Source organism: Microtus pennsylvanicus, chromosome 4, assembly GCF_037038515.1.
Source record: "Microtus pennsylvanicus isolate mMicPen1 chromosome 4, mMicPen1.hap1, whole genome shotgun sequence".
Classification (NCBI taxonomy): Eukaryota; Metazoa; Chordata; class Mammalia; order Rodentia; family Cricetidae; genus Microtus; species Microtus pennsylvanicus.
In genome coordinates this window covers 116,345,905-116,368,607 of record NC_134582.1, presented here as the reverse complement: position 1 = coordinate 116,368,607, position 22,703 = coordinate 116,345,905, and the positions used below count along the sequence as shown (strand labels likewise).

General features: G+C 43.2%; 1 protein-coding gene across 20 annotated transcripts in view; it reads right to left on the bottom strand.

Moving 5' to 3' along the window:
• The window catches only part of Zmynd11 (zinc finger MYND-type containing 11), an 89,741-nt gene extending 69,993 nt beyond the window's left edge, over window positions 1-19,748 (bottom strand). For 8 of the 20 annotated variants that reach the window (XM_075970229.1, XM_075970239.1, XM_075970234.1 and 5 more), the window contains exon 1: window positions 18,847-18,994. The gene's annotated coding sequence lies outside the window, so the exon portion shown is untranslated. Of the gene's footprint in view, window positions 1-18,846; window positions 18,995-19,209; window positions 19,351-19,513 lie in introns of those variants that run through there. The other 12 variants (XM_075970232.1, XM_075970241.1, XM_075970237.1 and 9 more) reach the window with 5 other exon arrangements.
• Between the last annotated feature and the right edge of the window lie 2,955 nt (window positions 19,749-22,703).

Genomic DNA, 22,703 nt, shown 5'->3' with positions numbered 1-22,703 from the left:
TAAACTTATGAAAAGATAATTTCTTTAACAATTAAAGAAATGCAATTTTAAAATATACTTAACGTATATCTCCAAGTATGAGGCTAGTGAAGCTGGTATCTGGCAATGTATTGTGGTCAGGACTGTAGATAAACAAGTTTTCTCCACATTAAGGATGGGAAAACAAAAACCACAACGTGAGTGAAGGGGCTGTGGCAATAAACCAGAGAAAATGCACATGCACCTAGTCTGCCCCAACATTCTCACAGGTAAAAAACGTCTACACTGCCACTCATACTGCACTGGTTAAATGCAGTTTGGGGCAGCCAATAACAGAATAAAGACAGCTATTTTTAATTGCTACAATGAGAGGTTGCATCAAAATGCAATCTTTGCTCTCTCATTTGATCAAAGCAATTATTAAAATTATCAACGTAACAAAGTACTTTCAAAAGATGATTGCTCAGTGTTAGGTGTGTCTCTCCTTCCTTTCTCTGACACTTTGCACCTACCTTTAAAAAAACTAGCTATTAGCTGGGCTTGGTGCTGCTCGCCTTTAATTCCTGACAAGCAGAAGCAGATGGACCTGAGTTTGAGGCCAGCCTCGTCTACAGTGAGTCAGAACAGCCAGAGCTACACAGTGAGACCCTATACTCACACATTCTCTCTCTCTCTCTCTCTCTCTCTCTCTCTCTCTCTCTCTCTCACTCACTCACACACACACACACACACACACACACACACACACACTGCTGTCTACTTTGGTTATTATTAACTTTAAAAATTAAACTACAGTAATAGGGTTGGGAGATAGCTCAATTAATTGTTAAAGAGCTTGCCACACAAGCTTGAAGACCTGAATTTGAGTCTCAAAACCCACATAAAAGTCTGGGCACAGTGATACACACTTGTAATCCTAACACTGGGGACCTGAGGACAGGTGGTTCCCTAGCTCAAGCTAGCCAAAAGGCAAGCAGATTTCCGCAATTTGAGGTCACCTAGTCTACAAAGTGAGTTGCTGGACTGACAGGGCTACACAGATAAACCTGTTTCAAAAACTAAAACAAAACGAAAAAAAAAACAAAAGAATGTCCACACATCAATATGTGCATGCATACAGGCACACACACATTACTATAATTTCTAAGTATACAAAGGTGGAGAGATCTTTTGCGATGTAAAAATTTTTGCTATATATGTTTTCTTATATTTTTACATTTTATTTCTATTATTTTTAATTTTTTTGTTTCTGTGTGGAGAATATGCACATGAATACAGGTATCCTCAGGGGCCAGAATAGGACATGGATGGGATGTCCTGGAGCTGAAGACAGAGAGGTACAGGCAGTTGTAAGCCACTAATCACGAGTGCTCAGGACCCATCTTAGTCCTCTGGAAGTGTAGTCACTGAAAAAGCCATCTCTCCAACCCTTTGTAATATATTTTATATCTCATTGCTTTCTTCAAATTCCAAGACCTACATAGCAAATGTTCATAGTAACTTAACCTTAATAACAGAAACTAACAATAGTGTAAATAATTTTCAATTTAAAAATAAATTTAACACCAAACTCTCAGCGCTGCCACCAATATCAAGAAATCAGAATGACACAGTAAGCTCTGAAAGACATGTAAGAAAATCACCCCACATCACCCAAATCACTAACAGAACACAATTCCTGCCTGAACTCTAATTTAGCTCTTAAATTATCTTTTGCACAGAATCAAAATCTTGAGCTTTATGAGAATTCAACCTAAACCATCAGAAATGCATGCTGCCTCTCAGGTACATAGGATCTACTAGTCTGCTTCCAAATAGACAGTTTCTTATCTGAAAATAGGCAGGTATGTTTTTTGTTTTGTTTTGCTTACTAGGAGCTTTTAAGTTAAAGCAACAGCAATACTTATCATTAGAAATTAAGCTAGAAATCATTATGTTCAGCAAAGGAAGCCAGGCTCAAGATGACAAACACCTTGTATCATATATGCAGAACCTAGTCCTAAAGCTCCATGTGGTGTAGATATTTAAATACTTGTTGTGTGCAGGTGACAAAGCTCAAGAGGTATGTGGGAAATAAGAGAGGGCAACAGAATACATGTGATGAGACAGCAGAGAGGCCAGCTGAAGGTACCACAGTCATAAGGAGCAGTGAGACAGGGACAAGTGAGGACAAAGTACGGCACACCTGTAAGAAGAGGCCATGAAACCTATCGATTCGCTAACCTAAAAAAATTGATAAAAAACAGAAATTAAACTAAAGCATGTAGTGCATATGCTAAAACTTAATCATAAAACAGAGCAATAAAACTTACTGTTAGCAATTTATAGGAACATGACTTGTGTAAATAAGACACTGAAGTATGTAATACTTTATTTAACCCAATTTAAAAGTATGATGTTCTAAAAATTAAACTTTCCAAATAAATTATTTAAAAATTAAACAATTCAGCCAGGTGGTGGCAGCACTCGCCTCTAATCCCAGCACTTGTGAGGCAGAGGCAGCAGAGGCAGGGGATCTTTGTTCTACATGAGTTCCAGGACACTCTGGGCTCCATGCTACTGGGAATATCCATACCTGCTTACAAATATATACTGTTAATACCCAAGACTGTCCCAAACAAGAGTTTTCAGCCAAAGCCTGAATTTCAAAGGGGCTCCCTGTGCCCACCCTGGGCTCTCAAGATGGGAGTTGTCTGAGGTCATATAATTCTTAGAAGTGGAGCAGCGTTACAGTCAGGTAAGAGTCTGGTAATTTTACAGAACATAAGCATGGTGGAGATCAGTTATGGGTAATAAAATAATATGCTGAATAACCAGACTTTAACAGTATCAACAATTCAGAAACCACATCAAAGAGGTAGATAAAGGAAATGAAACTTTCTGAAGTATTTCCAACCAGACACAGCCAGCTCTGAGTAGCCAGTCCCCCATCTGAACCAGGAATCACTCTTGTAATGGTCTGTCCTGTTCGTTTGAGAGACAAGCCGTACCCTCTCCCCCCGCCATCTGTTGAGGCAAGCAGATCTTTCTTCTGCTTCCAACCTGATTTTCTTCCTTTCCATCTATCTCCCAAAGAGGCAGCTTCTGCCTCTCTCTTCCTTCTCCCCAGTTCTCTCTTTACCCCCCTCTCTCTGTTTCTATCTCTCTCTGCCTCTCTCTCTGCTCTTCTCCCCTCCTCCCCTTTCCTTCCACAACCCACTCTGCATGGCTGTTCCTATCCATCTCTGGGTCTCTCACCTGCCTGGGATCCGCTGGCCTGTGACCCACGGGTCACTAGGGACCTATGGCATTTTACTTTTACTGTAACAACTCTGATTTTACAATCTCAAGAGGATTCCCAACAAGTCAATGGAGATGAAATAATCCCTGCCTCCCAGGAACTTTAACTAAGAAGTAGAATATGCTGGCATTTTCTTCAAGTTTATTTAACTGATCATTTATGTGTTACGTGGCAACTATTACAATCTATACCAAATTAACCAGACAGTTTTGTTTCTCAAACAGTTTTTCAAGAAAGACCTTTCAAGGGCTGGAGAGATGGCTCAGTGGTTAAGAGCACTGACTGCTCTTCCAGAGGACCCGGGTTCAATTCCCAGCACCCACATGGCAGCTCATAACTGTCAGAAGATCCAGTTCCAGGGGATCTGACACCTTCACACCAATGCACATAAAATAAAGTTAAATAAACCATAAAAAAAAGAAAGACCTTTCATAATTTGCTGATTGCATAACATTACATTTCAGAGCTAAAGAAGGCAGCGACAATCCGAGGCTTCCGAGTTGTGACTCACTGGGCACATATCAGCACCAAGATGAAAGCACCAGAGGAAGAAGCAGAGAGGACTGGGCCAACTCTTGATGCAAACAGTTGTCACTAACTCTAGAAATGTCTGGGTGATTTATTTTTGTAAACTTGTACTGATCTTTTATTCAAAATCATTCTTTAATAAATTAACTTTTTAAATTTATTTTAATTTTTAAATTATTTAATATAATAATTATTTAATAAATCTAATAAACTTTAATTTATGAAATTAAACCAAAGAATAAACTTTTGATCAATTTTAACATGAAAATTACCATAATTTATACTCTTGACTACCATTCTTTATAACAGATATACTATAAGGTTGACAGTGTTTCATTTTATTGTAGAAAATATGAACAAGTAAGGGAACAAAGTACTAAGAAGTAACCAGTATTTTCTAGACCAGATAACAAACACATACAGGGCTGAGGGGCACAGCACCAGGGCTTCTGCCTGCTGCACTAACTGCAATGTCACCCAAGTCACAAAGCATTCTTTCAGCTGACAGTCAAGTCTGAAGAACACAAGCTCCCATCTTAGTTTAGTTTGGGTATTGTCTTATTGAATCATTGTAAGATTTCAAATTATATTCCTCTATACATTTTGAGGAATATAATTTGAAATCTTACAATTATTGCACACAATCTGAAATGTCAGGAAAGAGTGAACACAACAACAGCAAACACTGACAATATGAGGGCTTAACTGCCAACTACCAGGTCCTGCACTTGGGTTTCAAAGCACTCTGGGCTGTGATTAGGCTAAAATGCATTTCCTAGTATGGTGGTTTCAATATGTACGGCCCCTAAAGACACATGTATTTGAATGTTTGGTTCATATGGACAGACACTATTAGGAAGAGTGGAATTGTTGGAGTAGGTGTGGCCTTGTTGGAAGAGGTGTGTCACTGTTGGGTGAGCTTTGAGGTCTCTTATGTTCAAGATATGACCAGTGTGGGAAACAGTGTCTCTCCTTCTGTTTCCTATGGATCAAGATGGAGAACTCTCAGCTCCCTCTCCAGCACCAAATCTGCCTGCATACCACTATGTTTCCTGCCATGACAATAATAGACTAAGGCCTCTGAAACTGTAATTCAGCTCTACGGTGATATTTTGCATGAGTTTTAACAAATAAAGCTTGCCTGGAGATCAGAGTGGGGAGCTAGCCACTAGTTAGTCACATAGGCCAGGCACTGGTGGCACACACCTTAATCCCAGCACTTGAGAGGAAGAGGCAGGTGAATCTCTGTGAGTTCAAGGCCACCCTGGGCTACACTAGACTAATCCAGTCTTAAAGAGAAACTGAGTTAGGAGGTGGCAGCTCACACCTTTAATCCCAATACTTGGGAGTCACAAGCCTTTAATTCCAGCACTGAAGAGGTGGAGACAGGAAGGGATATGGCTGGGCAGAGGGAGGAGATAGGAGTGCAGGGAATTCAGTCTGAGGACTTATAGAGACAGGATACCCCATTCTGTCTGAAGATTTTGTAGCAGTAAGAACTTGTGGCTGGCTGCTTTGCTTCTCTGATCTTTCAGTTTTCACCCCCTAATATCTGGTCTCCAGATATTAAGTTTTTATATTATTAAGACCAAATAGAATCCGTGCAACACAGCTCCAATTAAATGTTTCCTTTTATAAGAGTTGCTTCATGGTGTCTCTTCACAGCAATAGAAACCCTAAGATGCCTACCATCTTGAAAGGGTCATAGGTCTGGTCCCATTTGGCATTTCTAACTCATCTGCAATGGTTGGCTCCTAAGATCTGTATTTAGGGAAGATCCTGGGGTTGGTGTGTATGGGGGGGGGGGGGGAGTGAATTTGCAAGTTTAAAAGAGGAAAAAAGAATCAGTCTCCAACTATGTCTAATTATTGTGTTTTATAAAGGCATACTCTTTCTAAAACAATTGTGTCTTAAAAGGGGCACTGGCTGACTACTTTTGAAATCTTGCCAGGACAGCATTGATCTAGCTCGCATGCTCACATACCACTTTAAAGAAGCCTGGGGTAAACCTGGGAAACTTCCTGCACTTAGGACTACATTTCCTAAACTTTTTCCTTCACTATTTTTGAAGTTGTTAAGGGCAAGATAACTAATGAACATTCTGTTGTCTGAGAAACATGCTATTTTATTAAATTTGTCACAGTCCTTCTGCCCCCAAGTGACACCATGTGAATTTTAAGTGTGATAAAACATAAAATTAGTTCACATATAAAATGAGACAAGGACTGGAGATATGGCTCAGCCATTAAAGGCTAGGCCCACAACCAAAAATATAAATTGAGACAGGCCCAGAATTTAATAAACAAATATCAAAATAGTAAGATAACACGACATTTAATCATGCTTTCCTATTGACATTTTGAAAACAGTGACCCAGTAAACTAGCAAATGCTATGTAAGCATATCCAACATCGGCTTTACCCTGCTTGGTCTGGTGAAGGGCAGTTTATAGCCCTGTACCATCGTGTCTCTTAAATACTCAAGAATACAATACCCAGTTTATAACTATTGTTCATACAAAAATCACAGTTTTGGCTATTTTGTGTACAGATACTCTAGGGGCAATTATGCTGGAAAGAGGTCATGTTCTGTGACCTCACTTCAGGATCAATTCAGGCTTCCCTGAAGAAGGGGCACTGACTCAGAGACCCCCAGGATGCTTAGTGTAAAGCCAACGAGATCACACCATAGAAAGACTATGTGAGTGCATAGGGTCAGTTTATTAAAGCCTGTAAGTTGCTATAAAGGACGTGATATGCAAAAGGAAAGTGAAATCACTGCAGAGGTTGTGATAACATGATTAAACTGCCAGCAGCTCCTGGCCCCACACCGTTAGAGCAGCCATCCTGGGAATCCCCACTGTCCCTTTCTGCAGAGAATCAGCAACTGCCCTGTCAGTCAGGAGAGAGATGTATACTAGCAGTACTTTGAAATAGAAACTTCTAAAATGTCTTAAAATGGTTATTTTGTTCTCTAATGTGGGTGCTGGGTCTGAATGTGATGCCCCAAACTGCTGTGGTTACCTGGCCACTGAGGGGACTACCCTTCAAATAAGCATATGCTGAAAGTAGCAGAATAAGCAAAGGAAGAGTGGTCTTTTGAGCTGTGAATGCATCACTTAAGAGCCCATCCTTCCTTTGGATTTCCAGTACTATGAGACAGTGAGAATGCAATGTTCGATGCCAGCTGAGTAGACAGGCTCTGTCTGTTCAAGCTGAGGGCGTGTGCTTGGTTGCCTGAACCATAACCAGGGATATAATTCTGAAGGGACACAGTAGGGGAAATTAGAGATTCGGTGCGAGTATGATGCCAGTCATTTGCAATTTCAGGCCGCAGAAAGGTTCTGAGAGCAGTTGAAAGGTTATAAAGAAAAGTAAAAGCGTGTGGCCCTAAGGGAACAAAGGACAGGAGGGGGTCTGCAGGGAGGGTTAGGCCAGGAGTCTCCATGCTGCTGACAGAAAGCAGTGATCACTGGGCTTCTCAACTCCCAGATCATCTATCTAGTCTACGAATGAGAGAGGCTAGCTCAGGGTCTACTGCTGAGTGAGTGTAGAGAAAATAGAGATATGCTTTAGATGAGTATTTCCAGAGGAGAGAGAAAAGAAACCCCTAGAAATGGACATAGAAATCAGTAAAAATTTTTGTTTTTTGGTTTTACTTGTTTGTTTTGCTTTATTTGGTAACAATGGGAAGTGCCCTAGTATTATTTAGAAGCAAATGGAAAGTGGACAACATGTTCAGAAAACAGGCAAGAGGTTTCTGGAGGGGATGCTACACAGAATGCAGGTGAGGATCTGACAGAAGGGGGCAGGTTTGTAGATCACAGGAAAGCATGTTACTTCCCAATGGCAGTGTTCCCGGCCCCGAGAAGGTAGCTAGTGTTGACTCCAAAAATGGTGGGGGCCGGGGAGTATGAGAATACAAAGTTTAAGACACCGGGGAAAGTGTTAGAATGATTTCAATCAGAGCAGTCTGGTAGAACTGGGAGAGCCCAGGTGGGCACACACGCGGGCGTCCACAATCCCACAGCTGTATACATTTGTTCCATAGTGTTTCCAGCAGGTTGTGAGAAGACCAACAGAATCATGGTTTTGCCTACCCATAACACTGCAAAAACGAAGAGCTGATTCTTTTGGCAACATCTACATTCATGTAACTCTCCTAGTCTACAAACAGCATTCTGGGTATGTTTCAGAAATTTTAAAAGTTAATGTTCTCAAGTTAAGGAAGTTAAACAGCAACAGAGAAACCTTGAACACTAAGAATAATATGAAGGTAAGAACGCTGGCAAGGAAAAACAAGGAAATCCAATCACTGAGCTGATGGCAGTAAGAGGAAGAGGAACTTGACAGAAACATCAAATGCACACAAACTTGCTGCATGCATGCACTTTTTACTTTCTAGAATGGGGATTGAACTGAAAGACCAGTGCTCTCCCAGACCACTCACAAACTTTAAATCCAATTACTAAAGTTTTTATTTAATATAGCAGGGCTAATTGCACATGGGAGAAAAACTTTATTGAACAAATAAACAATGACTTGGTTGGTGTTTAAGGGGAAAGTGGAAACTTAAATTACAAAGTTGGAATATGAGGAATATCATCTCCAAGGGAAGGAAAACCAATATGGAAAGTCTCAGTCTGCTGCCTTGTAGCACTTCCCATCTGACAGAGCAGTGACAGAGAGGCAAAAGCAGTCTATGGTGCCTCTTCACCATGGTAAGAGAAATTAGACTGGTGTGGCCAATCTTCAGTGTAGCCTTTCTTCTCAGAGTGCAAGCTCTTGCAGGTAAACTCACCTGGGAGCCCAGCCGCAGGCCCTTTCCACAGCACTGAGTGCCATCCAAGAAAAGCACCTGGACCTACAAGCAAATGCGAACCCTGACAGCACTGCCATCTAAAATGTTCTGTTCTTCAAGTTCAAATTTTTAAAAAGAAAAAAAAATACTCTTTTGTAAAAAAAACTTTCATTCTAATAGCAACAAAAAGAAATATAATGCTTCTAGAATGCAAAAATAATTTTGTACACAAAAATACAACATAGTGCCCTCTGAAAGAAGAGACAGAACTTTGTGTAGGATCACTGCAGACAGTGGTCCCCCATCCAGTCAGATGAGGAAAGGTTCCCTAGATGCCTTGTCCTCCCTCCTCTGAAGCCCATCTGTCATGCACCTTGACTTTCGTAAAGCTGGAAGATGAGTATGGACTAGTGTTCAAGAAGAGATGTACCTGTGCAATTGCCAAGTACTGCCTAGTTCCCATGACCGTCCAGTGGTGGAGGAGAACCTGCAGAAATGGGCTACTGTGGCTGCTGCAACAGTAAGGCATACAGCTCTGGGACTTCTTCAGAGCAAAGAAAGTAAGTCAGACATTTGAGACACTCAAAGGAACGACTCCTATAATCCATGTGGGTAGGGCAAGGACGGACCTGGAATGAAGAGGGGAAACAGGAATCCCTCAAGCATATATAAAGGCTAGCGCTGCAGAGAGAGATGGCCAGAAGAGTAAGAGTTGGAACGCTTCCTCGGATGTCCACACTATTGAGAGCTGAACACCCAAGACAGCTGGCATGTGTGCCCTAGGGAAACCACGCTCTTAACCTGAGCAATGGGGAATCCTGGAGAGTCCATGTGGAACAAGAGTACTGCTGCTTTACATCAACACCCAAGCTACATGGAGCCCATTTTCTGAGCCTCCTTTATCCCCAGGTATGATGCACAGTTACTGATGACTACACTGTATCTAAGACAACCAGGGAGTACTGACTCCCAGATCACGTACAGTAGCAATATTTACATTTCTGAGACATGGAAACACTTCAGGCTTTCCTAAGTGATGCATTTCTGAGGCTACTTGACTGTTCTGTTCCTATGGACACTTGATTTGTTGATTTTTGGTCCTAAAGATAGAGCCTGGGGTCTCATGCACGCACCCTAGTAGGTCTGATTCTTTAACAGTGTCTGAGAAGTAGAGCTAAAGGTCTCGGTACACATCATTTTCTGTAAGTTATCCCCAAAAGGACTTCCAAAGGTTCCAGCACTTGCACGCACGCACACACACATGCACGCACACACACACAAGATTCTGAATCAACATTTTTATAATAGCAGTAATAATAGTAATAATAAATAGTTTAGATGTTCGACCACGATTTAACTATTCTTGGCTCCTAATATGAGTCCTATAGCACAGTCATCTGAAATCACACTAAAACATTTGAGAAAAAAAGGAGAGGTCCTAGTTTTCATGTAAGCAAGGTTTACAAAGTATAATTCTCATTAGCACTTAAAATATACAAGCGAACAAAGAGAAAATCTGACTTTGAGTTGAACTGATATTTAGTTAGCTTTAATTAATGTGAATAAGAAAACTAATTTTATTTAAACAATTCTAAGAAATCTTCTATTTTGAATGATTCAAATGAGCGTTTTTCACCTGAAATCTCAACCAAAACCAAATGACGTCTTAAGATTTCATGTGTAGGAGATTTTATATATATGCATGCAGAGTGGTAAAGTATGTAGGAATTTTAAAATAAAAATATTTAGATAGTGATATTTGATATTTCTGTACATATAAGAAAAATGCTAATTATGAACACAACAGAAACATTGCCTTAGACTTTTTCTTTGTACCTTAAAACATCTCCAATGATAAACTACCCCACAGCAGGTTAGTTTCCCTTTTTTAAAACTGTAAAATTCAGGCACTTAAAATAGATAAACTTTACGTCAATTGGGAAAGGACTCCACATAATATTCCGATTAAAAATTAAGGACTTGCTCTCTCAAAAGTGATTTCCAGATGCAGTTTGAAGACAAAAAAAAAAAATACTAAGCAGATAAATTCAGAAGTGACAAAAATAAAACTTAAAAAAACAACCCCAATGGCTTTCAAGTTGAAAAAGCATCCCCCATAATTAGCCTTCATTAAGGGACTGTTTCTCTCTGAAAACTTCTGCACAGCTACTAAATGAGAAAATCATATTTAATATCCACTGCAGCATCACTGCTATGACTCTGGATGCCGCAGAGCCATTCACCCTCTTACACAGCATGCGCTTCTCACGGAATCACAGCCTTTCATTGTGGACGGCAGAACACACCCTGCAGAAAGCTCAAGGCTTAGCATGCAAAGACGCTTACCAGAACTTGGGATTTCAGTCCAAATTAACTTAGCCAATGGAGAGATGGCTAAGAATCAAGACAAAGGCTTCCTTCCCCTCCTAAGACAGCAACAAGGCTTTAGCACTGGAGTTCATGCCAAGTATTTCCAAGCATGTTTCTCCTACTATAAACACTAAAATAAAGATTTAAGTATCCCCACTCACTACTCTTGAACCTGAGCCAAGTTGTGTCTCCATAATATGAGCTGCTATGGCAACAGAAAGAAAATGAACCAATTATCTATGCTTGTTCTTAGCTTACTAGCTGTCATTAACAAAGAAATTGGAACTAACCTGAACGTTATTTAAAAATGTTCTGATTATCAGTACTCTAATATTCTTTTCTTCCCAACTTCTGCTTTTTCAAATGAGCATGGTCTCACATTCCTATCTATGTACTTTTCTTTCTGCTCTTTTTTTTTTTGAAGATTTATAAAGGTGTCCCAGGGAGATAGGTGAATCAGTACAAAAACTCAAAAGGTTCAGGGAACTTGGAGCAATTGAGAACAATCAACTCAATGTCTGATGCTCCTAAGTTTGCATTCAAACCAATTTGATCACGTCTCCATAACCTTGGGGAACAGGAGCTACCATTCAGAGCCTGCTCCCTCATGAAACTGCACTACTTCCCTCAAGACACTGCCATGAGGGATACATGGAGGATGTAACTTGCCTACCATAGGAAATGTTCATTTACCAATACCTTCAAAATAATAGGAATATAAAAAGGTGCTGCCATAGGCCCTATTTTAACTATCTTTTTATTTATTCTATGAGTCTTTCACATCATGCATCTTGATCCCATTCATTTCCCTATCCCTTTTAATCTGCCCTCTGCCCCAAACAAAACAAAATTTAAGAGCAAAGGGAAAAGTTAAAAAATTATCTCATAGAAGCTGCAGAGTGGCACAGTAAGTCACCCAGTAAACCCTTTTGTCCATATATCTTTAACTGAAAGTGTTCCTTGCATAGAGTTATTGGTCTGATTTGAGACCTCTGATTTCTGCTATTCTATAGATGCTGGGCCCTCACTGGTACTCTTCTTGGCTCTCCTGTAGTGTTGTGGAGATCCTGCAGCTTTGGGTCTGCGGGTCAGGCCCCTTCATGTGCTCCAGCAGATCACAGATGGTGTGTATGTTGGGGCGGGTCAAGTCATAACCCTGGTTCTGGACCTGGGCAGCTGTAGGGTTCGTCAACCCACCAGTTCTCCCCAGTCCTTGCCAACAGGGTGATCTCTCTAGCACTGCCCGGGGAGGAGGGTGCACGCGACTCACCCCTGGCAGCAATGAGTGAGGGGTGGGGCCAGTTCTCCAGTCTTCTTGCCCTCAGGGTTGGCACACCAACACCATCAGGGTCAGCTCCACTGTGTTGTCCAGGTGAGGTACAGGAGCCAAAACTGCCAAGAGCTGCAGCTAGTAAACTGGTAAGTGGCAGGGCCAGCTCCTCCACCTGTCCCAGGCGTTGATGGAGTAGGGGCAGAGGGCATCTCTCCTCCACCCATGCCACCATAAGTCAGATGAGTAATGGGGACAGCCTCCCCTGCTCACAACATTGGGGCTGGGTCACCCACATCTCCCATGACAGGGCCAGCTCTGCTGTGCAGCATAGGCCATATTTATAAGGAAAGCTAGCTTCCTAGAAACTCTTACAAAGTAGACTTTAAAGCAACTTAATGTGCAAGGTAAAATGACAGCCCAATTAGGGTCTTCCAGATTTTAAAATGTTTCAAACTCTGTAATGAGAATATTATGTTACAGATTCTCAAGAGACACTCATTTTTAAAATCTGCATAGATCTTTCGTGTTCCGTGATAAATGTTAAAACTAGGGGGAAAGAACCTCCATTTTTTAAGCTACATTTTAAATTTATTTATTAGAGCAAAGTGGTTGAGGAAAGCACTAAAACCTTTCAATGAGTCTATCTTTCTTTACCAGCTCAGATAGTATCTAAGAAACATGCGCTTGGTGTTTACTCCAGCTCTGCTTTTCTACAAAGTAGTGTTACTAATCATAAGAAAGTAGCTTTTACAAACCACAAACTTAGTGTAGCAAATTTCGGGGTTACAAACTTGGACAGCATCTACAATGCTAAGACCTCACAGGAATCCCAACTCAAACACAATGTGTCTCCCTCAACTCATCTACACTGTAGCACTCTGGCCTTACTTCTCATTTACATTTTATCTCACTGGCTTGGTAACTGTTACTCTTAACTTCTCCAAGCAGGAACCTTTTTATTTAATTCACCTCAGAATCTACCAAGTATCTGACAATAGCAACGTTTCCATAATTAATAATGTATTAATAAATATATCAAAATTATACATATTTTATACAAAATACAACAAAACATTTCAATGTGATCTTAAGTGATGTTTAACTATGAACTAACTTAAAGGATGCATTAAAACAAAACTAATTTGCTTCTAAAATATTCATTTTACAAAAAAACTGGACAAGTTGTCAGCACCACAGACTTTCTAATTCACAGTGGCCTCTCATAAACCAGTCCTCTCCATATCTAAGGAGTAAGCAGATACCAGTCTAGCATTCATTCATTCATTTATTGGTTTTTTTTGAAACATGGTTTCTCTGTAGCCCTGGCTGTCCTGGAACTCTCTCTATAGACTAGGCTAGCCTGAAACTCAGAGCTCTGCCAATCTCTGCCTCTCAAGTGCTGGAGTTAAAGATATGGGCCACCAAGTCTGGCTTACTGGTCTTTTAAATGTCTAAAAACTCTGACCTAACAGTCTTCACCACTATCTACTTTTCTTTTCTTTTCTTTTCTTTTCTTTTCTTTTCTTTTCTTTTCTTAAGTTTTACAAAGAGTCAGACACATTCTAGCCATTCCTAAAACAAATACTTCATGGAGTTAATAGGGGTCACCAACCTCACAGAGCTTGCCACACAGCCAATGGTGCCCTATCTTTACAATGGTATAGTAAAGAAATCACTAAGCACTTGAACATATGGGATTTCTGTTCCTCTTATCAAACACAGCCCGAGGTCTTACTCTGCATTTCACTGTGGAAACACTGTCCCAAATGCTAACTCACTTTAAAGAACTTGAGTTAAAAATCAGGAATCTGTTCTCAAATAGAAGACATCATCAAAACATGAAAGATTAACTATCTGACTACTATTATTAATAGTCCAGCTGTTAAGTAGCTAATTCTAACAATTACATTAATTTTATATCCTCAAATACATAATAGACTGTGCAAGTATTTTCAAATGTTCAAATATATGTTTTACTTCACAGATTATTGCTTTGTATTTACAAGTAATTTTGATTCTCATTCTTATATAATCTTTTCATAATAGAAACTAACTAGAATTTTCTAGGCAGAAAAAAAGTTGATAACAGCAGGCTCATTTTTCTCCCATCTCATGCACACAGCAGTTAGACTGTTCAGAAAGACTGCTCTGCGAGGAATTTCTATTTAAGTTCTCTTTCCTGCAGCTTCCATTCCTGTCACTCACCCATCATCCCAGGAGATCCTGTTCCACAGATGACGTTCTTTCTGCACACACCTGGACTGAAAGTGGTTCCAGTGTACAGGCATGCATATGAACACTAGGATGGGGAGCGCACTGCTACGAGGAACTCAACTTCCCATAATTAAAAGGCTACTATGCTTTTAAGATCACAAAATGTAATTTTTAAAAAGTGGGCCAGTGTAGGTGAATAGCTGCATAGGGGCACAGACAGCAGACAGCATTTTACTGTCATTGTACTCAATTCTGTGGTTACACTGCAGGTCCCAAACATTTCAACAGAGAACCATAGGAAGCCACAGAACCTGAGAGTCCTCAGTTACCACAGCACAACCGAGCTATACTTCTTGGGACAATATGAGAACAGGAGGCACTGCAAGCAGCTCATGGTTACTGTATAGAAGCCATGTGCAAATGAAACCAGTTGCCCTTCATCCCTGGTCAACTATTAGGACAACAATTAGGAAAATTGTGGATGAGGAATGAATTCATTTCCAGAACGAAGGAATGGAAGGACAGCAGTGGTTGCTCTCTGCAGATTCACCCCTTACACAATATAAAACACACAACCTGAAGTTTTCCAGATGGGGTAATGAAGGGCAGAAAGTACCATATTAGAGCCAATTGTTAAAATCACTCTCAGTATATTTCAGCTATTTGTTACTTGTCAGGGATAATAAATGCCAGGGCTTAGGAAGCAATGAATTAAAAAACAAACAAACAAAAAAAAACATTGTTAAAATTGCTTCAGGGAGCTAGTTATAGTAATATATACATATATACACATATTATCCCTCCTTCTACTCTTTATATGATTTGTAAACAAAACCAAAAGGGGGGGGACAACAACAGCAAGAGTACACTGATAGACACAAAGTAGCAACAGATCAAAATTACAACTAGAAAGTTGTGGGCCAGCAAGATGGCTCTGTCTATAAAGTCACTTGCCATAAAAAGCCGATTGATTCTAGCTGGCTCCCCAGGATTCCTTTAAGTTGCCTTCTGACTTCCACACTCACGTCACAACATACACACCCATACACACTATGAATGCACATCCAACAACAAGAAGTCTAGAAAGTTTTACACATAATTTCCACCACAGAAAACAAAAGTTCAAAACCAAGAGTATAGTAAGGTGTCAGATTTCACTTGACCCATGCTCTGAGCTAACAGGCTTTCTAAGCCAGGCCTATGACACTTGACCCGTGCCAAAACGAGCACTTCTGGGAAGTGACCTGCATGGAGGCACCTTTTACAACTACAGGTGGAAATACAATCCGCAGTAACCTGCATAGAGGCACCTTTTACAAACTACAGGTGGGAATACAATCCGCAGTCTTTCTTGTATCTAACCACCAAAACTGATTAAATACATTTTAAAGGAACAGGAAACATCTTTTCTTCCATGTTAGCTAACTCGAGGTTAGACTTCAACTGGCAGCAAAAGACAGCCGAGATAGGGGCTCAATATTGGTTGTGGTTCTATAGACATCCAAAATCAAAACGGAAACTATGCGTTGTAAGGAGGAGCTCCACTGTGCAAATCTGTCCTTCCAGTTCCCATGGTGAGCCCGGCACAGCTTCAGTAATGGCCTATATACTCCACAGGAACTGTGAGGCTGCCTCAGCTAGTCCCTCTTCTTCCTATCCTAACCTGTCAAAGGTTAAGGAATTTGTCAAGTTACTATTAAATGACCCAAGTGAGAGTCAAACCCAAGAAGTCACTGCGTCTGTGGTCTTGATCATTATGCCAAGACCAAAATCAAAACAACAAAATTAATCACCCTGAGGAAAAATTAATGTCAAATTGAAGGTCTGTAAGCAGTGAAAGAATAAGGCTCACTACTCATTTGATAGGTTTTTTTCATGACACATTCTCTTTGCTTAGATTTGATAATTTATTTTTTTAAAAAGTCAATCAATTTAAGGCTAAAGAGGGTAATAAAAATCCTCCAGCAGCTGGTTAGGGTTTTAAGCAACCACGTCCTAACAGCATGTGATAGCTCTATTACACAATGTGAAAAATCTTTACTCCAATTAGTATCTCAATCAAGTCAGGCTGGGGTATGAAGGCCTCTATTATTTGCTATCAGAACCACTCTAAAGGGAAATGGAGAGAGGGTGACAAAAAAGGGAAGGTCCAAATGAATCTAATGTCATTCAGACGTGCAAACAGACGCCCACCCAGAGCACCGACTTCAGACTATCTGAGGAACAGTTAAGGAGAACTCAGCACAGGTGCTAACATTTTAAATCATTTCTTTATAAAGAAAGCACTCGTGTGTCTGTTTGTTTAAATGCCTTGCGATTGGTAACTGCAAAAAACTGTCCACTGTGGGGACTATGAGACAATGCAGTTTTCACATGAACAGTCTCTACAGAAAAAGAAGGTGTATAGAGCACAGCAATTCTCTTAATCAGAGTTCAACAAGAAACATTGTGATTTGATCATAATCATATTTCATGTCTTCGATCTTTGAGTCTCTGTCCTTTTCATCTCATAGGGTTAGCCAAAATACTGACTACAACGTAACCAAAGTACTTACTACAATGTAAACAAAGACCAGGAAAGTAATATGCCTGTACATGAATTCACATTGCTTCTAGCCCAGCAGTTCTCAAACTGGGTTTGCGAACCCTTTGGGGGCCAGTCGACCCTTTCACAGGGGTCACATATCATATATCCTGCATATCAGACAGTCACATTATGGTTCACAGCAGTAGCAAAATTACAGTTTGGAAGTAGCAACAAAATAATTTTATGGTCGGGGGTTCCCACAACATGAGGAACTGTGTTAAAGGGTCGCGGCATTTGGAAGGCTGAGATCAGCTGCTCTGCTTGAACACATTAGAGATGTTAGAAAGTACAAAGACTATCTTGCCTACTAAAAATCACTCGGACTTTTAGAGAACAACCAGACCCTCTCTAATAACTTCTACCTACCAACTGGAGTCAATGACACCGCCCCCCCCTCCCCATCATTTGAGGTTTGTATCCCATAATAATCAAACTAAAGAGTTTTACATTTCTCGTTTTATTTTTACAAAACATTTCCTTTCTGCCTCTACCAGTGATTATTTTTAATGCTTTTGCCAGCACACGACACAACTGGCTGGAAGAAACTTCACTCCCTGGCGGAGCAGAGTTAGGATCTGAGTGAGCCAGATTCACAAAAACCCCCTCACACTGCCTACTGTTTTTGGGGGTGTCTTCGCCCTGACTGGACCACCTGGCCACTTCGTTCAGACTCAGAAACAGACACGATGCCAGTCATTCTGTACACACCAAATGAAGGCAGCAATTGACTACACACCCCAGAAGACACTGGGTACAGCGTCTAACTCCTCCTAACAGGGGTACTCTGTAAATACTACACATGCCACTAGCTACTGTGAGAACCCAACTCTACCAGAAACCAGGTACCGTGTGTGTACACAGTGTAAACCACGAGTCACGCAAAGGATACTCTGTAACACTCTATGACACTCGACACCCCATACAAAGCTACTGCACACACAATGCTAGATACTATGTATACATCTTAGCCCTCCGGGGATACAGTGCACACACATTACAGCTGTGCAGAGGCACAATCCAGTATTGATACGGATTAGAGGACACTTGGGTGCTGCGTGCATACTGACGGTGACACTGAGTGCTACTCACAATCCACACAGGACCGACCGACCGACCCGTCAGTACCACGGACACACGGCCAACACTAAGTACCACAGACACCAACGGCAAAGTCCCGCGGACACACCGCAGAGCACCCGCGGCTCGGCCCAGGAAGAAAAAAAAGGCATGAGCGGAGACAGCCCAAGTGAAAGTTCGGGCCACAACCCCACGGGCAGCGTCTCCATCAGCTTCTCTCTCCAGCTCTGCAGAGGCACAAGGCGGCTGATCCCGCAGGACGGCCGGGAGGACCTGTTGAGGCAACTGAAGCCTCGCAAGCCGCTCGCCTGCAGCCTCCGGGAGACCGGCGGGCACTGGTCTCGGGGACCGCCGCTTCCATCGCTCCCCTCCACCCGCCACACGTTCCACGCAAAGGGCCCTCGGGCCTGGCCAGGCGGGAGGCGCGGGGACCCGGCGGGAGGAGCTCACAAGACTCCGCGGCTTCGCGGCGCCAGCAGGCCGCGCGCGGTTCTCCGCGGCCTTCACCCGAGCTGGCTCCTCACGGCTGCCCGAGGCAAGAGGCGCCGGACCGAGGGGAGCGCCCAGCCCGCAGGCCTCTCCGGCCTGGGGCAGTCCCTGAGGCCACTATCAGCCGCCGCCCGCCACAGAGGCCGCGGCCGGCAGCCACCACGGTGCAGGCCACGCCACCGCCACCGACGCCTCCGCCCGCCCCGCCGCCCCGCCGCCCCGCCGCCGCCGCCGCCGAGCTTTCCCCACCATTATGCTCCGCTCCGCCGTCGCCGCCGCTGCCGCTGCCGCCGCCGCTCCCGGCCCTCCCTCCGGAGCCGCCTCCTTCCCGCCGCCCGGCGCCTCTCGGGCCTCAGCCGGCGACGGGCGCGGGGGGCGGGGGGAACGCAGGCCGCCGCCTCCTCCTCCCCGCCATCTCCTCCCTCCTCCCCGGCTCCCCCCGCTGGCTCGGCGCGGAGGGCTCGGGGCTCGAGGGGCGCCATGTTGGCGGCGGCTTTCACCACAGAAAATGCCTCAGCGCGCGCCGGGGCGAAGCCTGGCGAGGCGGCCGGGGCGTCGCGCGCCGGCTGGAGGCCTGGACCGCCGCGCGCACTCGCTCGCTCGCTCACTCACCGCGTCTCCTCAGCCCGACGGCGGCGAGGGGCCTGCGGGGCTGCAGAGGACGCCCGGAGGGGGAAAGTTGACGTTCCCCACTAAGCGGTGTTTCACTTGGTGCGGGCGCGGCGGCCGGCCGGGCTCGCAGCCTCCTCGGAGTTCATTGTGTGCGCTCGAGTGTTTCCCCGCGCGGGGCCGGGCCGGGCAAGCGGGGCCTGGGCCGAGCCGCGCACGGGGGGCTCTAGCGGCGGGCGCGGGACTTGCGCGGCCCGCGCTGCCTCCCCGCCCCGAGGCCGGGGGAGCCCGCCGCGCCCGCTCCTACCTTCCCTCGACCTGTCTTCGGCGCCTCTCTGCGAAATCGGTTTCAGCATATTCTGAGGGGTCCACACACGAACTCCATATCAACACACACGTGCAAGCTACGTACGTGCAGGCGCGCTGGAGCCGAGCACCGAGACACGAGGGCAGCATTGTTAGGATCCTGCCAAGCCCGGTGGGCTGCGATGCGGCTCGCGGGGTGGACCCGCTCCACACTTTGCTTGGTTCCTAATGGCTCCGTGTTGGACAAGCACTCGCCCGTGTACTGACCCGAGTGGGTAAGACAGTCTCCCTCTTTCTTCCAATCCTGTGCTCAAAAAAAAAAAAAAAAAAAAAAAGAGTTGCAAGACACCCAACTTCCCCGTCCCGTAGATTCACAAATGGAACATTTAGAAAGAATGGACCACCTATTATCAATCTGGCTAGAACATTACAAATTGCTGTGAGAAGCAGGTTATCTTTTTTAGTGAGTAATTCTAGATCTAATCAGAGGAGATCCCTTAAGCTATGTGGCTTTAAAAAGTCTTGGAGCGGGGGTGCGGGGGGGGGGATCGCAGAGATAAAAGCACACACGGATGTCATACATTGTCCTGTAATAACCTTTGCCTGCAAGGAGTTTAAAAGGGAAACCCTACTCGCCAAAATTGCTTGGCCATATTCTCAACGGCTATATGCACCTGAAAAATCACTGGAGACTCCCCTAGAAATCTGGGGTTCTTAGATAAATTATCCATCTGTTTACAGAGCTGACCTCTAAGAACTTAGAAATGAGTGGCATTGAGTGGGCCTTTGAAGTACAGCAGACATGGTCTTTCAAACCGTTAACAGCCCTGGCACTGATAGCCCAATCTCCGAGGGTAGTGTTTGGGTGTTTTGTTGTTTGTTTTGGTTTCTGGCTTCCCCCCCACACACACACACTTCAAAGATGATGAGATATTTGAATTCATTTAACTAATAAAATAGGTATGACTGGGCAGCAAGACTGCTCAGCGGGTAGCGGCACTCACCACCCTACAGTCCGAGTTCAATCACAAGGACCTACCCATATGGTGGAATGAGAGTAAATGCCATTAAAAAATGGCAAAAGGAAATGATGCCATATCTGACTGGAATGATGGACTGGGAACCACCTGTTTAAGTGAATCACCTTTTAAAAAAGGTTTTATTTTAGTTATAGAGGAATGCCTATTTCTCTATTTTTATGTATTTTACAGAGGCTACTCGGTGTGTGTGTGTGAATCATAACCTTTTAGGAAAGAAAAGGACTGCATATTCCCCACCACCACCCCAGTTGTACTGAAGAGAAATCACTTCTCTTTAATGTGCACCTCTCTTAGATATCACATCCTTGAGATTTCCTGTTCCTTTGCTCTGGTTTCCCTGCCCAGCAGCATCGTTAACCGCATTTGCCTGTCAGCTGCCTGAGTATGAGCATGGGTCAGAAGGCGGGTGACCAGAGGTTGGGAGAAGGGCTGGAAGACCAAAAGAGTGAAGTTGTGACGTCCTCTGGATTTGTGTACTGGATTGAGAAGAAGGCAAGTTTGAGGTTCTGAGAGGAGAAATCGGGGACTGGAGGAATGATGGGCTGAGGGATGATTTACATCCATCCAGATGTGCCCCACAGACCCCCACACAGCCCTCCTCATCTTCCTTGGTCCCAACCAATAGACTGTATGCCTCATAATATCCAGTCAGCAGATGACTTTTTCACATTCTACTTAGAGAAAAGTTAGAGAAATACAGAAGGCAGAGACTATTTAAGGAATTAAAAGTGAAAATTTTGTCTGTTGAGGAATTATATTCTTACCTTATATATTACTCTTTTTTTTTTAAAAAAAAAAAGCCCAAATGACTTAAGTCATATAAAAACTGAAATATTTTCCAAAGCAAGGAAAAACATAGAGGTGAATATTTGTGAGATTTTTGAGTGGAGAAAAAAATAAAAAATATCCAAAATCCTCCGGGAATGGATCGGGGTGTGTGTGTGTGTGTGTGTGTGTGTGTGTGTGTGTGTGTGTGTGTGAAACTCACATGCACAACTAGACTAAGAAATTTGACTCAAAGTGTATAAAATCATGTCAAGGAGATGTGGCTTCTAAAATATGTCCGCGAGAAGTCCCTTCCTAGGCACCTTCTCCTGGTTTCTTTCATAGTAAAGTTCAGTATGCATGTCTTGGGACTCAAGAAGAGTCATATTCACTGCCACAGACAGGTGAAGCCTCTTGCAACATTCTGAGAGTTCTTGGCTTGCCAACTGCTTAGTGTCGTCATAGTTCAGCCCCCTGCCCCTGAAGTGCAGTGTTTTCTGTTTTGCTTTTACTTCTATTCTTGGTTTTATATCTCTGTGTTGCAGTAAGGATGAATGACGTAAAAACTGAGTCATGTAGATATCCCTCCTCCAAAAGTGTGACTTACAGTGTAGCACTATCTGTGTAGTGCCCCGGGAACACAGAAGAAAAGCCCATTGTAGAGAAATCAGTGAACGAAAGCATCAGGTTGTGGTAAGGTTACTAATGTAAAACGTCATTCTCCACAAAGAAACCTTCCTGGAGCTCAGTCTAATGAGATCTTCCCTGTCTCTTTCTCCAAACCACAAGCTCGTTTTTCATGCTACATCTACACACATCTAGGTACACAGTACCTGTTAAATGAAAAACGCTGCAGGGAAAGTTGGTAGTCTCATTTGAAAGCAAAATGCTGTTAAGATATAGTTTTAATAACATAATGCCATTGGCTCTATCATTTGGGTATTACACTTTATTTCTTTGGTGTGTGTGTGTGTGTGTGTGTGTGTGAGAGAGAGAGAGAGAGAGAGAGAGAGAGAGAGAGAGAGAGAGAGAGAGAGAGAGAGAGATGCATGAAGCTAAGTGTGAGGTGTGCTAACTCATGCTGGGCAGATACTGACTTCAGATTATCTTACTCAATTGCTTCTCTACCATGTGTTATGAGACAGAAACTCTGTCTCAAACTTGGAGTTTACTTTCAGCTAGGTAGGCTGACCATTAGCCCCTGGGAGCCATGGCTCTGCCCCCGCCCTCAGTACTAGACTTAGAGACACATGCTGCTACATTCAGTTGTTACCTGGGAGCTGGGGATCTGAACTCAGGTCCTCATTGCTTGCATAGAAAGCACTTAACCCACTGAGCCACCTTTGCTGCCTATAGTTTTTCTTAATGCATAGTAATTAAAATTCC